Genomic DNA, 15,596 nt, shown 5'->3' on the forward strand with positions numbered 1-15,596 from the left:
CGAGTAAGTTTGGATTTTTAGACTTTTAGTCATTCACTAAGTTTCAACTACGGTTGGACACATGGTGTCAACCATGTTCCTGGGCAATGCCAATCTTGTTGGGAGTATATCTACAAAGAGTTCAACAAAATCAAGTCATATGAATATCATGTTCTTACTGGCAAATGTAGTACTGAAACATAACAACAGAGCAATGTTGTGAAGCTGATATACCACTAACATTCAATGATCAACTCTATACAATGATGGACGAGTGGCTTTAGGACTGTCAAACTGTAAATTCACAGAGACAGACTTAGGAATCAATGTCTTCACCATCTACATCCCAACAATCATCATTACCAACACCAAGAGCTTCACAACAATGATCACTATTACCTCCATATGGAGAATCAGAGCCTAAAGGTATGTTTTGTAGTTTTTGTTCATAATCACTTTTGGCAATGACAAAAAAAAAACAAGAATCTTGAAAAGCATAGTTCAGGCCAGCTGAGGAAGAAGTCTTGCACACAACTTGCAGAACAACTTGCAAGAGCACTGTGTGACAACAATGTAAACCTCATTGATATAATGGAAAATAGCTAGAAGGAAATTTGTTGTCATAATTTGAAGAAAGAAGAATTCATGAAGCATACTCTGGCTATAGATAGCCAGATGGTGAAGAGTGTGGATCAAGTAGCTCAAGCCTTGTTTGCAATTGCTGATTCTTTGGTAAGTTAATTCATATTGTTATTCATGAACTTCACTTTTGTAATTTACAGTATCACTAATTACTATCTCCGAAGCGACAAGAGAGATAATGAATTGATGAAGATGTGATGATTTACCTAATCAACAATTCTAGGCCCAGCATTCCCACCTTGCATTGCCACTGCCAATATCCTTGGATCGATTCCATCAATTTAGATAGAGCATTCTTGTTGGAAGGACATGAGTGTTCACGTAAAGTTGTTTGTATCAATTGTCTGGCAATAGAAACACAAATGGATCAGAGTTAGATTGAAAGGAAGGAAAGAACTTTGCAAGAGTAAGTACCAAGAATGCCAAACTGCGAAATGACAATCTTTGTGTATGGTTGATTGAATCCCCTCTCAGTGACCACTACTCAGGTATCACCTATAAGCTTGGCAATGTTGTGGGGATTCAAGATGAGATTTTTCCCAAGGAATGAAGAGAAGAAAATACATACTAGAAGTAAAGATTGCTTGTGTTATCTTTGACCACCCTGGTACTCACAATCTTCCGGACAACATCCAGGCCTTCTACCACCCACCCTACCACCAAATTCATTGGGAATTTCGAAGAATTTGTTGGGAAACCAAGTAGGATTCCAACTTCTAGTGATAGAACAGCTTCAATGGCCTCAAGTTGCATTCCCTTGTGTCACCAGTCTCAAGCTGCATTTCCAAGCATCTTCTACAGCACCATTCCAAATCATTTTCTTCCCTCTTCCTCTTGCCGCCAGACCACTCAACATGCAATCATTTAATCATTTTAAAACCTTCCCTATGAGAAGAACGAAAACGAACTTGAATGTTAGAATCAGACCAACACTGGCAGCAGCTGTGACTCTAAACTCATTATAGAGCCCCCTCTCTTTGCTCTTAGCCAGGTTCCCTGCTGTGCCCGCATTCAAGCCTTGTACTGAAATCTTTGAATTAAAACCCTGAAAAATAGAACAAAACTTGAGTTTGTGAGCATGCTAAAATAAATAAATTTGTGAGCTTCAAGTGGATTTGTTTAAGTCTACTACATAAGTAATGAGAATGTTTCTAAGCTTTGTAGCAGTGACATGAGGCTCCAGTTGCTAGCCTTGTGGTTGATTAGTCATTGGCTCAAGCTCAATGTCTATTTCCCCTATGTCACCTATACCAATAATGAAGTTATGCAGAATGCAAGCCGTTTTTATGGCAACTGTTATCTGAGTGATGGTTTAAACTTTAACCAACTTCTTAAACATCCTTCAATGACCTTTAAGCAATCCAAAACTTCTCTCACATACCATCCTCAAAGACGATAAGTAAAAATTGAATGCTTCCCTCAATTTAGTTCCATTTGCACTTGGAAATGGTCTAACCACGGAAGCTTGTAGTATCCCAAGTCTCCAATGATATATTCCCAAAACTGGTATTGGCCTCTTAAGACTATTGGTAAGTTAAGAATCTCACCTGATTGAGCTCTTCTATAGAATGAACTCTTCCTCAAAATAGTTATGTCATTGCAACTCCCAGGATCTCCAACTTAACTCAATGATTGCTTGCATGACAATGGAGTTATCCTTGTCCTTGTTATAATAATTACTTGTAAAAGTGTTTCTAGAAAGTTCAACTTCGAAATGTGTGCAGTCAATTGCACCATAGCAATTCAAGAAGCCACAAAAACTCTCAAAACCTATTTTTACTACTAACAGATCTACTGGCCACAAGAGAAATTGTACTAGATATTGGAATATTGAGTCAGAGAACTTCTAACAATACTTCCAGACTATTGCTTTAGAAACACCAAAATGCTCTGTCAAACTAGCAAAAGAATCACCTAAACCTAATCTCCATAAAACAATGGCAACTTGTTTACCAACAAGAACATATCTAGATGGAATGTTTTTCAAATTTGGAGGCAATGTTGTTTGCATTAACAGAGCAACAAGTTCACAAATTGTCATGAACTACTCCTCAGAAACTCTAAAGAACTCTCTCCACTTTTTTGGATCTTGCATTCCAACCTCATCCACCCAATGACGAAACTAATGAAGAGACCTTGGTTTGATATAGAAATCTCCCTCCTGAAAGAAGTTTAATTGCAACCAACTCCTAACTATTGCCAAGCACATGTGATGTTACACTAGCACTAATTGTTGGTAAAGAGTAGCTTCAAGCCTCTAGAGGTACATGCATTTTGCATCGTGATTTAGGCACAAAGGCATTTCCTGAGTTAGGAATTGAGATCAGGATTTCTCCATGTTTAAATTCTTGACTTGGATGACTGGGCATGTAATGGTTATATAGGCTAGTGATAGCACGCCAGACCTATCCCCTTTCTGTCTTTTATATCCTTGGCCATAATAACATACACTCCACTTGCTCAACATCTACTCTTTTCTTCCATGCCTATCTTACTCATTGCCTTTTGGGGATTAAGTCTATGAGATGTAGATTAATCTCAGCATCAACATCTTTACAACAACACATGGCTAAGTATTTCTTTCCTTTTTATGTTTGGATTTAGTTTAGATTAGAGAGGATTCATAAGATCATTGTAGAGGTGATTTTGTAGTTCTCTACTTTGGCAACTACAGTGGGATAGGAGAAGTGAAGAGTACTCAAAGAACAAAGACTGGAAGCCTTGGCCACAACTAAAAGAAGAAGCCAAAGTCAAGAATCAAGGGAAAAATTGAAAAAAAAAAAAAAACAAAACAAAAAGAAGAAAAAAAACGAAAAAGACGACAAAAACCTACAGCAAGAAGCATGGCAATCATGCTAGAGACTAAATGCTTGAAGACTACGATCATCTAATGATCGCTTACTTCTTAAAAAGTCCAAACATCTTCCATAACCGCCTGTTGGTGAGAGGTTGAAGATGAAGAATATTCTACACATCAGAATATTTGAAGAATCTCTGACAAGAAATTAGAGCAAGCAAGTGCTAACGAGCATGAAAATATGAAGAACACTTGAAGATTGAAGCCACCCAAATCATGGAAAACTTGGACTGTGAGCGTAATCGTTTTTAGCGAGAGGTTGAAGAAAACAAATATATCAAGAATCTGCGACAAAGAAACAACCAAAGAAAAATTCTAGTGGCTGGAGATGGAAGAAGAATGAAAGAGCACGATTGCCCATGTGGAGACATAAGCTGTACAAGATACAAAGATTGCCTTTTGTGATGTTTCAGAAATTATGCAAAATCATACAAGCAATGCTATCTAAAATGGTGATGCAACATTTGCAAGCAAGTAAAAGCAAGACTCCGACTCAAGGATGAAAATGCCATAGCAGTAGAGAGAGAAAAATGAGAAAAAATAGCCCAAGAAAATGACGTCAAAAAGAGTGACAAAAGTTTAGAAAAAGGAGAGAAACAAAGCTTCAGTTGCTTTCTAAAACTCCAAGAAACACTTTTGCAACTCTTTTACAAATTGTCTAGCAAATAGGAAAAATGCAAAAATGAGAAAATGTTGAAAGAAAAATATGTTTACTTCGGTTTCTTTGCAATTCAAAGAACCCTGACTTGAGTGAATCGTGGACACTTCTTTCAACAAACAAATATCGAATTCTTAGGCATACATAAATATGAAACTTTTCAACCATTAACACTTATTTTCAACACTGATTTGATGAGAGTTATAGCAGCAACAGAGTGTGAAACCTTGAACCACAAGTTCGTTGGTTTGTTGACACAAAATTACTTTACCAACTTCTTCAAAGTCCTCTGGGTGTAATGCTACCAACAAGCACTCTTAATGAACTATACACTATAGCATATTAGCATCGTTTAGGATGGACAAGAATAGCTGGAGAATTAAGAAATCAAGAATAGGGCAATCAACAAATTTGAATTGGGAATTTGAGTTCAAGAAACCGATGGGAACCTGAACTTGAGTCAAGTTCAAGGGAATGTCTTTAAAGTTCAAGGATTACGAATCGAAGGAGGAGAAATTTAAGATGGAATCACAATGGGCCAAGATTAAATATAGTAACAAACTTCAACTTTGACACTAAGGTCCAACATCGAAACCCCAGCTTAGAAATACATATCACTCGCAACCAACAAGGAAGAGTGTGTCCAAGAAATTTCAACATTTTAAGGAGTATTTTAGGAGATCTTGTGTCAAGATTACAAACTTATAATGCAAGAATATTAATTGAGACTATACCTTGGGAATTTTGCGAAGTGATCGACTCTGATTGTGAAAGAGAATGTGCTATAGGGAAGTAGAACAAAACCGGCAAGTACGGTATCAAGGAAATGCACCATCACAAAATTGACCATAGAGAAAAGCACGCTGGATAGATTTGCGCACATATAAGCTTAAAGCAACAAGAATCTGTTGGAAACCATACTTTGACGTGTGGATGTCACTTGAGACAAAAAACATACAAGAATTAGGACATTAAAAATACAACCACTGCTGTATTTAACATTTTCAAATCTTACAAATGACTGGGAAACACAAAAGCTCATAGTGAGAGCTCGAATTCCAAAACAACCAACATATTGTAAGAGATCAAAACAATTTTTCAAGACTGGACTACTAAAGAGAATTGCAATCATTTGCATACTTGCTTGATCCCAAAGTTGGCGAGCAGTATCCAAATTTACTAGCGAACAGCTAAGTCAATCAATTTATAACAAAACAGACCTCCTTCCAACAAACAAAATTGTGCTTACTTACACCATCAGATTTTTCAAATACAAGACCTTTCCTGAGCTAGACTCAGGAAAGTGACCTTAGGACGAAACTCGGGAAGAATCGAGAAAGAAAAACTCGATTGAAGACTCAAGACACAAGAGTTTGACTTTGCATTTATACTACAAAACCAAACTTGCAAAAGACTCAAGACACAAGAGCTTGACTTTCCAATCTATGAAGAACAACAATTGACTCAAGATAACTTAGGCAAAACACAAATTCAAGAAACTTACCTTGACATTCAAGTTGAGAAAACTCAGTAAACTGAATGTATAAATAGAAACTAGACCCAATCAAGATCCAGGAAAGAGATCTTTAACAAAAGAATCGAGAAGTGAAAAAGGAAGAGGTAGTAAAAGAGAAATTAGAACAACAACAGCAACAAATTTTAGAAACGATTTTAAACAAGTACGACAAAGAGGATAAACAAATTCAAGTTGCCGAGTCGAGCAACCCAGTCAAAGATAACAAAGAACTGAATATTGAAGACGCCCCAGAGTTTGAGGCATTTGAAGAAGCAAAATACACAACACCAGAGTTTTACTCAAATCCAGACTCACCAAAACAACAACTCAACCAATAAAGTCTATAACCACCTATGGCAACCATTAACCCAATAAGTACAATTGGAAGCATGGTTACATATCCAATTTTCACAGGAAGTAAGTTAGAAGATTCAAAATTACATGTAAAACAATTCAACAAGATTGTCAAAATGAACAATCAAGAACAGTATTAAGCCATATTTTTCCCATGCACACTTAAAGGAAAAGCTTTTGAGTGGTATAATACACTAGAGGATTCTATACCACATGACTAGAAACTTGAACAATTCAAGAAACAATTCCCAGCTGGAGGAACACCGAATGAGCATTATGAGCAAATTAAGAATATAAAACAGCAACCAAAGGAAGGAATTCAAGACTATACTAGACGATTCAAATTACATGCAAAGAAATGTAAAGATCTCATCACCAACAAAGGCAAGAGTTTGTCTTATATACATTAAAACTTGAGAAACAGTTTAAGCAATTCACTAAAGGTGAATCTTCTCATGCTAATGATGACTCAGATGATGAAAAGGAAGAAATATTAATCAAAACCAAAAAGAAACAGACACAGTGAAAAGACATTAGACATGTATTGAAGAAGTTAGCTTCAACTGAACTTAAACAAGGAGTCTTTTGTACAAAATGCAAAAATGAAGGACATTCTATTTCAGACTGTAAATTCCATTTACCCAAATGTCATGGCATTAGGATTTAAAATGCTTTGGTTGTTTTGTGTTTATGTTCTTTCACTTTTTATTTAGTCCAACTATCTATTATCTAATCTATGCTCTTAAGAAAGACTCACTTGAATAAAAGGGATTAATAAAGGGTCCAACAATACCAACCTCCTGCCAAATGTAACTGGATGACCTTGGATGGATGGAGTGAGAATAAGCATCTTATATTGCAAAGTTTAAGCTTGACTAGCTTCTTTTTGCCACCACCTAACACTATATCTTGATGAGGAACACTTTCAAGTTTCTTCCACACTCACACACTCAATATAAACCATTTGTATGTGATTTAATGCATTACTTTAACAAAGGAGCATATGGAAAAATAGATTGAGTATCTATTGCCTATACTACAGTGGAGCTGATGTAATCTACTAAGGACCCATATGTTCTTATGTATTCTACATCAAGACCTACTCAAATTTTAGAAAATTTTAGATGTATGACTTTCGAGTCACCAACTTTGCTTCTTGTTTGATTGGAATCTCATTTTCCACCACAATTTATTTGCTGTAGCTCTTCATAGGAACTTACAAAAGGCTTTGAAAACCCTTCTAGCATCATTATGCATCAAACAGCTTTGCTCCTGTTTAAGCATCTTCTCAAATCGAGCCTTCCTCTTGGTGCTAATAATATTTATGACTTGAAGAGTGGTCTTCTTTAGTTTTCTAAGCTCGAACTTGTGGCTTTATTTGTTTGCAATCTTTGGTACAACTTGGAATGCATGTAGATCATTTATCTCAAAATCACTTTTTAAATCTTACTACTTCATGAATCATAATTGCCATTATTGCTTATGGAAAATTCTTCTACCACCCTTGCAAGATTTTATTGCACAATTATCTTGACTCACTTCTCTTCATTGTGTCATCTATATTCTCTCTACCATAAAAACCTATAGTAATGTGCTTTGAGAGTCTTTTAATACTTAATGAGGAGCTTTCCATAAAGCTCCTTGTAAATCTGTCGACCATAATATAATATAACCATCATTTTCTACTACAAGCCCAACTGTTTTTATACAATCAGGTTTTATTTTACAATATTTTAAGCGTGAAGCTTTAATAAAAATCTTGTCCCCAATATATACATCTGAGTTGTAAAGAATATTGATTGGGCATGGAGAATGTGTATAAATGCCAGATTCATATAACACTCTTTCTCCATCTAGCATATCATATAGGACAAAATTGCAATCTACCTGTATGATAAATCGATACCTAGCATTCTTGGATTGAAAGATATATGGATCACTAACAAATGATCCCAAGGATTTAAAACCACTAATTATGCTTGTCTTAAAAGGCCAACAATCTTCTAAATCTGAATACCAATCTTGGATTTGATAATAACTCTTGTTATGAGTAATTTGGGGCTGGATTGAAGGAGTATAAGGAGGAAAGGGAGTTATTATAAGTGTTTAATTCATTATGTTCACTTTTATCAATAGGCCATGAAACATAATCAATTCCTAAGAGTTTAGATATAACTAACATTGTTCCATAGCCATTCACCCGTGCTTGGGGGATGATGATTTTAAGAATTTGCATATATTCATATCTCATAATATTAGAAGATAGTGCAATAGACTCGTCAGAAGACACTGAACAAGTGATGGCTATCATTGAAGGAGCAATACTGAAGAACCAAAGACGTATAGTAACATAATAATTATCTGTGATTGCAATATTATATGTAAAGCTTTACCCCGCAGAGTAAAAAGCAAATTTTTGAAGAGAATTGATAAGAGAAGAAATAGCACTTGTGACTTTCCTTGTTTCGAATTGGGAAAATTGCCCAGGATGTCGAGCATCCAGGATTGTCATGCTAGAGATATGCAAGAAAAAATCCTATTAATATAATGATAGTTAAAGCATACACCAGACTCCTCATTATTAACAACTTTATTATGAAAATGTGGAAACCAATTAATCACAAAATTAATCAATAGGAGAGCTCACCTTTTTTATCAAAGCTCAATATAATGAGAAAATATATGTTGGTTGGTTCTCCATAGCTTGTGTAGATCTAATTTTTTTTCCCAGCCAAAAGAGATTGGTAGTGGACGAAAAATACCTTAATTTGTATCACTTTTCAAAATGTTTGAACTTTTACTTGGAGAATTGCTTTATGTAGAAGTGGGCCATTTTTCATCAGTTTGTATCAACATGTTAACTTGTGGAGCCTTTGAAAATGTTAGCTATCAATAAGTAGACAGAAGGATTGCTAAGGGTTACAAGCCCAATGCCATAGCCTGTAACAATAGAGAAAAAAATTTATTGTGTACTTTATTTAATGAAATGAGAAAATTCAAAACTAACACTCAATTGATATTATGGTATAGCTTTTGTTTGTGATTTGTTTATAATAGAGTAGTATTGCCTAGTAAATGCTGAATAAGTACAAAAATTAATAATTTTATACACTTTTGATCGTTCTCTATCGCTCTAGACACACTATATAGCATGACCATATATTTAGAATACTAATATATTCCTAAAGTGACTATATAAATATTATTGATAAAGATATTATATTAAAAGTAATACCTGGGAATGTGAATATATTTAGAACACTAAGATTTTAAGATTCTTAATACCCAATCTAAAAGAAAGTAAAATAAAATTTCTAATATTAATTTTTTATATTTATTAGAATATGAATATATTTAGTACACTCCAGACCAAAAATATAAAAATAATAATTACTAAAACAGAATTTTATTAATAAGATGTTACATGTAAAGTATGTTTTCTTGGGATATAAGAATCCTAAAATGTTAAGAAAACTAATATATTACTACCTAGACTCAAAAAATAGTAAATAAAAATTAATAGGATTAATTATCATTAATTTGGGAATAATTATTTATTTTTATGTTTTACTTAGAATATGAATAAAAATATAACTAAAATTCTAAGAACATTAATATATTACTCAGACCCAAAAAAGTAAACCTAGAAATTAAAAAATTGTATATACTCTTAAACTCAAGCACCTAGAAAGAGAATATAAATAAATTTACTTAATATTTAATTAATATAGATATTAGCAAAGAATTACTATACCATATTCTTTACTTAGAATATAGAACAATAAAATTTTAAGAACACTAATATTACTACCCAGACCTAGGTAAAACTAAGACAAAAATATAAAAAATAATTGTTATTCTACAAATTATATTCCATAGTACTAATAAACTATGTTTGTAGTTATTCAAAAGATTTATAAAGGTTATAAAGACTAAGCTAACCCAAACCTTGAGCATTAACCTCATGTTAAAATGTAAGTCTCATGCCTAGAGAGAGGCAATCCATATAGAATTGTTGTGATTTCCCAATCAATACATCAGTACAAACAAGGAATTTCCTTGTCAATTAGTGAGGTATCTATCAATCATATACATAAAGAAGAAAAATGTATAACAGGCTATCTTAATTATATTTACTAATTGAGTCAAATTTAAGTTAAAATGAATTTTAATCATAGTATCCAAGCTAGGAAACAATATTCTTGGCCCAATGGTTTTGCAACCTGAGCAACATCTACTGCACAATCACTAGTAGACTTGGTAGCCATGTCCTATAGGAACCCCAAGAGCTCTTGTTCTTGTGCCTACACAATCCCTTATATAAAGAGTTTTCCAAGAGAAAAAAAAAATTGATAAGTGATGCAAGAGGGCTATAGTCCTATAGTAGGCAACATTTTTTGTCACTTACAATCCATGGTTGTGCCTCAACAATTCTCTGCCCTAGCATCTAATCTCCTAGATCTACATCTATATAGCATACTTGAATTTGAAGTTAAACTCTAAACTTATTGTGCTAAAATACGAGGGTCTAATACACACTTAATATCCCTTATAAACATTAACTCCCTATATCTAGCTCTTGTATGCAAAGCAATGTCAAATGATATCTAATACAATTTTGGCATACTAATGGCTTAACATGAGGAGGTGGGTACTATTGACTATATTACCATGGAGTTTAGGGTTAAACCCAAATTAGACTTAGAATAAGGAATGACACAGCCCAGTGGAAGACAAATTAATGTGTTAAATGCTCTACCATACTTTTAACCACTATCTTTATTACATTTAAAACTCCCCACAATGCCCTAGTTCTAAAAGTTAGTTTCTAAGACAAGCTCGAAAACTTATTAAATATAGAATAAAACTAGATTGTGAATCAAGATGTGAGAACAATACTATAGTTAACAAATGAGTTTCTTTAACCAGATCAAATATGCTTGACTAATAGCATTTAGGAATTTCATCTTTATGGTCATTTAGAGCATTACGAGAAGCCTATCGCAACATGATAGCCTTGGCTGATACACTTGATGAAGAAAGTGTTGATTCACTATTTTAAGGAATCCCTGAGAGGTCATCCAACTCAGTACTATTCAAACTTAAAGATGGTTAACACCAAATGTCCCAAAACTATTAACCAATTTGAAAAGGGGGTACACTTTGTTCATATGCCCTTTCCTTTTATATTTGAACCTCTATAGATAGTTTCTTAAATTGTTTTCTTTGATTATTTATATTGCCACTATAGTAATAAGGAGAGAATATTGATAAGGATTAACCAAAAAATATCTTTTGATACCAAAAATCACATTCACAATAGCCCACGAATCCACATGGTTCAGACTAAGTGCCAGTCATAGATTAGATCAATCAATTTCCCAAGACACTCAATTGCTAGATAGCACTACCTATGGCACTCCATTACTCTAGAGTGCTGGCCATAGTGCTCCATTATTAATCCAGCTCTAGGGAAATTTGCAAATGGATGGATAAGACCTTAGAACAACATCCAAGTGCTGCAGATTACAATCTCTCCTCCATTTGCAGTGTCAATGAATGCGATTCTTTTCACAATTCTAGCCATGACTCCAACAGTTTAACTCTACTTGCTATTCAGTGAATGTAGCAAGATTTTAGTTGCAGATAATCTATTTTCCCTACTACAAAGAATTCTAACAATCAAACAATAAAATTTTGTTGATTTTGATGCAAATATTATTTTCTTTAATGTTTCTTTTCTTGGAGATGGCTTTGCTTGCTACTCACTAGACTAATCAAGCCTTAGAGGACTATGCCAGACTCAGTGATTAGGGTGTTTGTTTGTTAAAACTGATGGTTTGATTGAATTTTTACTTTGAATTGAATAATCTAGATTGTTTGATAAAAAAATAGGAAATTCATATGGCTCATGTGTGGATGACACAAACTATAATGAATATCATCCAAATATTGTGTTCATTGTTCATTACCTAATCATGATCTATGAAACCAATGATTGATTGTGAAATTTACATAAATTCATACAAATCCAATTCTATTCATAGACTATGAAATCCTCTTTTTCCTATGATTTTGGCATAAAGAAAATCACATTATTTTCAACTTAAATTATTTCCCTATATCAATGAGTGTATATACTTCAAACTTACATAGTTCTTATTATACCCTTCTATGTATAGTCTTTCAATTTTAATTTGATAAAGAAAATGATGTTTTTATAATAGGCTATCCAACCTAGCTATATATAAAGTAGTAAATTTTATTTAATCTTTACCTGTTGTTAAGTAAAGTCATATTTGCTTTCCTTACTATACAACTTATGTTTCTTAGTTTTTTAAACAATTCATCAAGTGCTTGGAATACTTCTCTAGCATCTCATTATAGATTAGGATATCATCAATTTAGACAACAATAAAGTGATTTAGATAGGGTACAAAGATTTGATACATTAGTGCTAAGAACATTGTTATTTAATGAACTTTCAATAGTAGTTGTATAGCCCTAAAAATGCCCTTAACTTGTATATGTTCAATAGTCATTGTATCATTTAAACCTTCTTAGGATCCACCTTAAGCTTGTCCTTGCCTACCACATGCTCAAAAGATTTTACCTTTTGTTGATTAAAGTTATATTTGTTCTCTATAACATACAACTTGTGTTCCCTTAGTTTCTCAAATATGTTCATCAGGGGTTTAGCATATTCCTCTAATGTCTCATTATAGATTAGGATATGGTTAATGTAGATGACCACAAAATGATCCAAATAAGGTACAAAGATGTATTTCTACATTGACGACCACAAAATGATCCAAATAAGGTATAAAGATGTAGTTTTACATTGACGACCACAAAATGATCTAAATAAGGTACAAAGATATTTCATCAACATCAAGAACATTGTTGGTGCATTAGATAGCCAGAAGGGCATCACTCAAAGCTTTCATACCTTATTCGACAAGTTGTCTTCTTAATATCTTCTCTACTACTTTGATTTAGTCATATCTTATCTTTAGGTCAATGTAAACTATAAATTTTGCCTTTCCAATTTGTTAGTTTACCTCGTTTATCTCACCACCATAGCCTTAGTCTTAATAAAGTTCCCTTGCTAAGGTTTATGCATATTGTATCAGCTCCTACTTGGTCCTACTTGGTTTTAACAACTCACTATACGAGCAATGGAGCGCTAGCCATTTAACCACAAATTCCTAAATTCTCTCCCAATCCCCTTCCCCGAGTTAGACTAAATTTAAGGTTCAACTACACTCCCCACAAACACAAGCAGCTAAGCAAACCAAGCCTCCAAATTCCTAACATTCATTGGTACAACAAAACTTGATCATGAGACCCTATAAATCCCAAGCCTTGGGTGCAACACTTGCTTCAGGATATCGGGTGGAAACACTATGGGTTAACGGCCCAGTATGGATACCCCTACTCCCCCATTTTCATCCTGAAGGAAAGGCCCAAGCCCTTAGGAAGGGCGAGGACTAATGAGCCGCAAGGTACTCAAGTGGGGCACCACTCCACTTGAGGTGGAAACACTACAGTCGATTTCTCTTCTGGGAGTGGGAGCTACTTTTGAGCACTTCCTTGGGTGGTCCCTCTAGCACCACCTAAATCCATGCTCACTCCCACCCAAGGCCCCTAAGCCTTAGCCTCAACCTTAAGTCAGTTTAGAAGCACCATTAGAGAGTTCCTTCAAGATTAGTTTTTGGACCTTATTATCTTTACTATACTTTTGGAACCCTTTGCAACCCTTCCTCCCCCCCCTAGGAGACACATGCTTTGGGCTTTTGCCAATGACCTGTATTAGTATGCGGACTTGGTTTCGGACTTGATCTCGGACTCTAATCTCGAACTCGACCTCAGACTTGGTCTCAGACTTGATCTTGGACCCGACTTCAGACTTTGTCTTGGAATCGATCTCGGACTTAGTCTCGGACCCAATCTCAGATCTCGAACTCAGTCTCGGACTTGGACTTAAACTTGGTCTCAGAGTCAGTCTCGGAGTCGATCTTGGACTCAATCTCAGACTTGGTGTCAAAGTCAGTCTCTGACTCGATCTTGGACTTGGTCTCATTCGATAAACTCTTTATCATTTTTGTCATGCTTTTTGGGGATCTTTTAGCCTACAACACCTCGGGGAGTTGGTTTCTTACAACTCCACCACCCATATAAAAAGTTTGATGCCCACATCGAATGTCTCTTTTTAATCCTATGACTTGTTGACCATGTCTCCAAGGGCATCCCCCCACTTAGTGGCATGCTTTAAGTTAGCCTCCCCGGCCAAGAGCCCATAACAATAGAATATAAGTGTCTCTATATCCCTCACCTCACCATGCCCTAATATAGTGTTGGGACTTAAACCTAGGTTTACTTTACTAGAGGTTTGGAACTCAAACCCAACCTCTGTAGAATACGTCTACGGATTTGACATCTTGAGTCGAGTGTAGTTCCCTACGCTTAGTCGACCTAGTTAACCCAACCTTCGGCGCGCTTTTGGGTCCCAACATATGACATTGCTTAATTTCTCAAATATATTCTGTAATTAAAGTTTGCATAAGTACATAGAGTTTGATATTACAAAAATTCCTCCATTACATCTCACGCATTTGCTAGGTTTCCCTCTAGTTCTCATGTTACTTCGCAATGTGAAAATCCTTTCCACTTCACATGGAACTCCCTCACCTCATCCTTGTCACTTGCTCTTGCATGCATTAAGGATGGCCTCAACTTTGTATTCTTCTTCTCCTTGGATAACCTTAGGTAAAAGTCTTATTTGGTCCATGCAAAGCGGATCCTCAAAGTATAGATTAAGTAAGTTCACGTGGAACACAGGGTGCATTTTCCCCATCTCCCTAGGAAGTCGAAGGCGGTAAGCCACCTTACCAATTTGATGTAAGGAACCGACTCCCCAAGATGTCGTAGGCTAAAGGATCCCCAAAAGCTTGACCGAAATGACAAAGAGTTCATCGGATGGGACCAAGTCGAGGATCGAGTCCAAGACCGACTCTAGGACCGAGTTCGAGATAGAGTCCGGAATCGAGTCCGAGACCGACTCGGGGACCGAGTTCGAGTCCGAGTTCGAGACCGAGTTCGAGACGGAGTCCGAGATCCGAAATCGGGTCCAAGACCGAGTCCGAGGTCGAGTCCGAGGTCGGGTCCGAGGTCGGGTCCGAGATCGAGTCCGAAATCGAGTCCGAGACCGAATCCGAAGTCGGATCCGAAATCGGATCCGAGATCGAGCTAGAGACTAAGTCCAAATACTAATACGGGACAAGGGGTGAAAGCCCAAAACGTGCGTCTCCCAGGGGGGGGGGGGGGCTGCAGGGGGTTCCAAAAGTATAGTAGGGATAGTGAGGTCCAGGAACCAGTTTTGAAGGGACTCTCCAGTTGGGCTTCCAAACCGACTTGAGGTTGAGACTGGGACCGAGGGGCCTTGGGTGGGAGTGAGCATGGACTTGGCTGGTGCCGGAGGGGCCATCCAAGGAAGTGCTCAAGAGCAGCTCCCACTCCCGAAAGGGAAACCGACTGCGGTGCTCCCGGCTCAGGTGGAGTGGTGCCCCACTTGAGTACCTTGTGGCTCA

This window comes from Selaginella moellendorffii, unplaced genomic scaffold (assembly GCF_000143415.4).
Source record: "Selaginella moellendorffii unplaced genomic scaffold, v1.0 SELMOscaffold_17, whole genome shotgun sequence".
Taxonomy (NCBI): domain Eukaryota; kingdom Viridiplantae; phylum Streptophyta; class Lycopodiopsida; order Selaginellales; family Selaginellaceae; genus Selaginella; species Selaginella moellendorffii.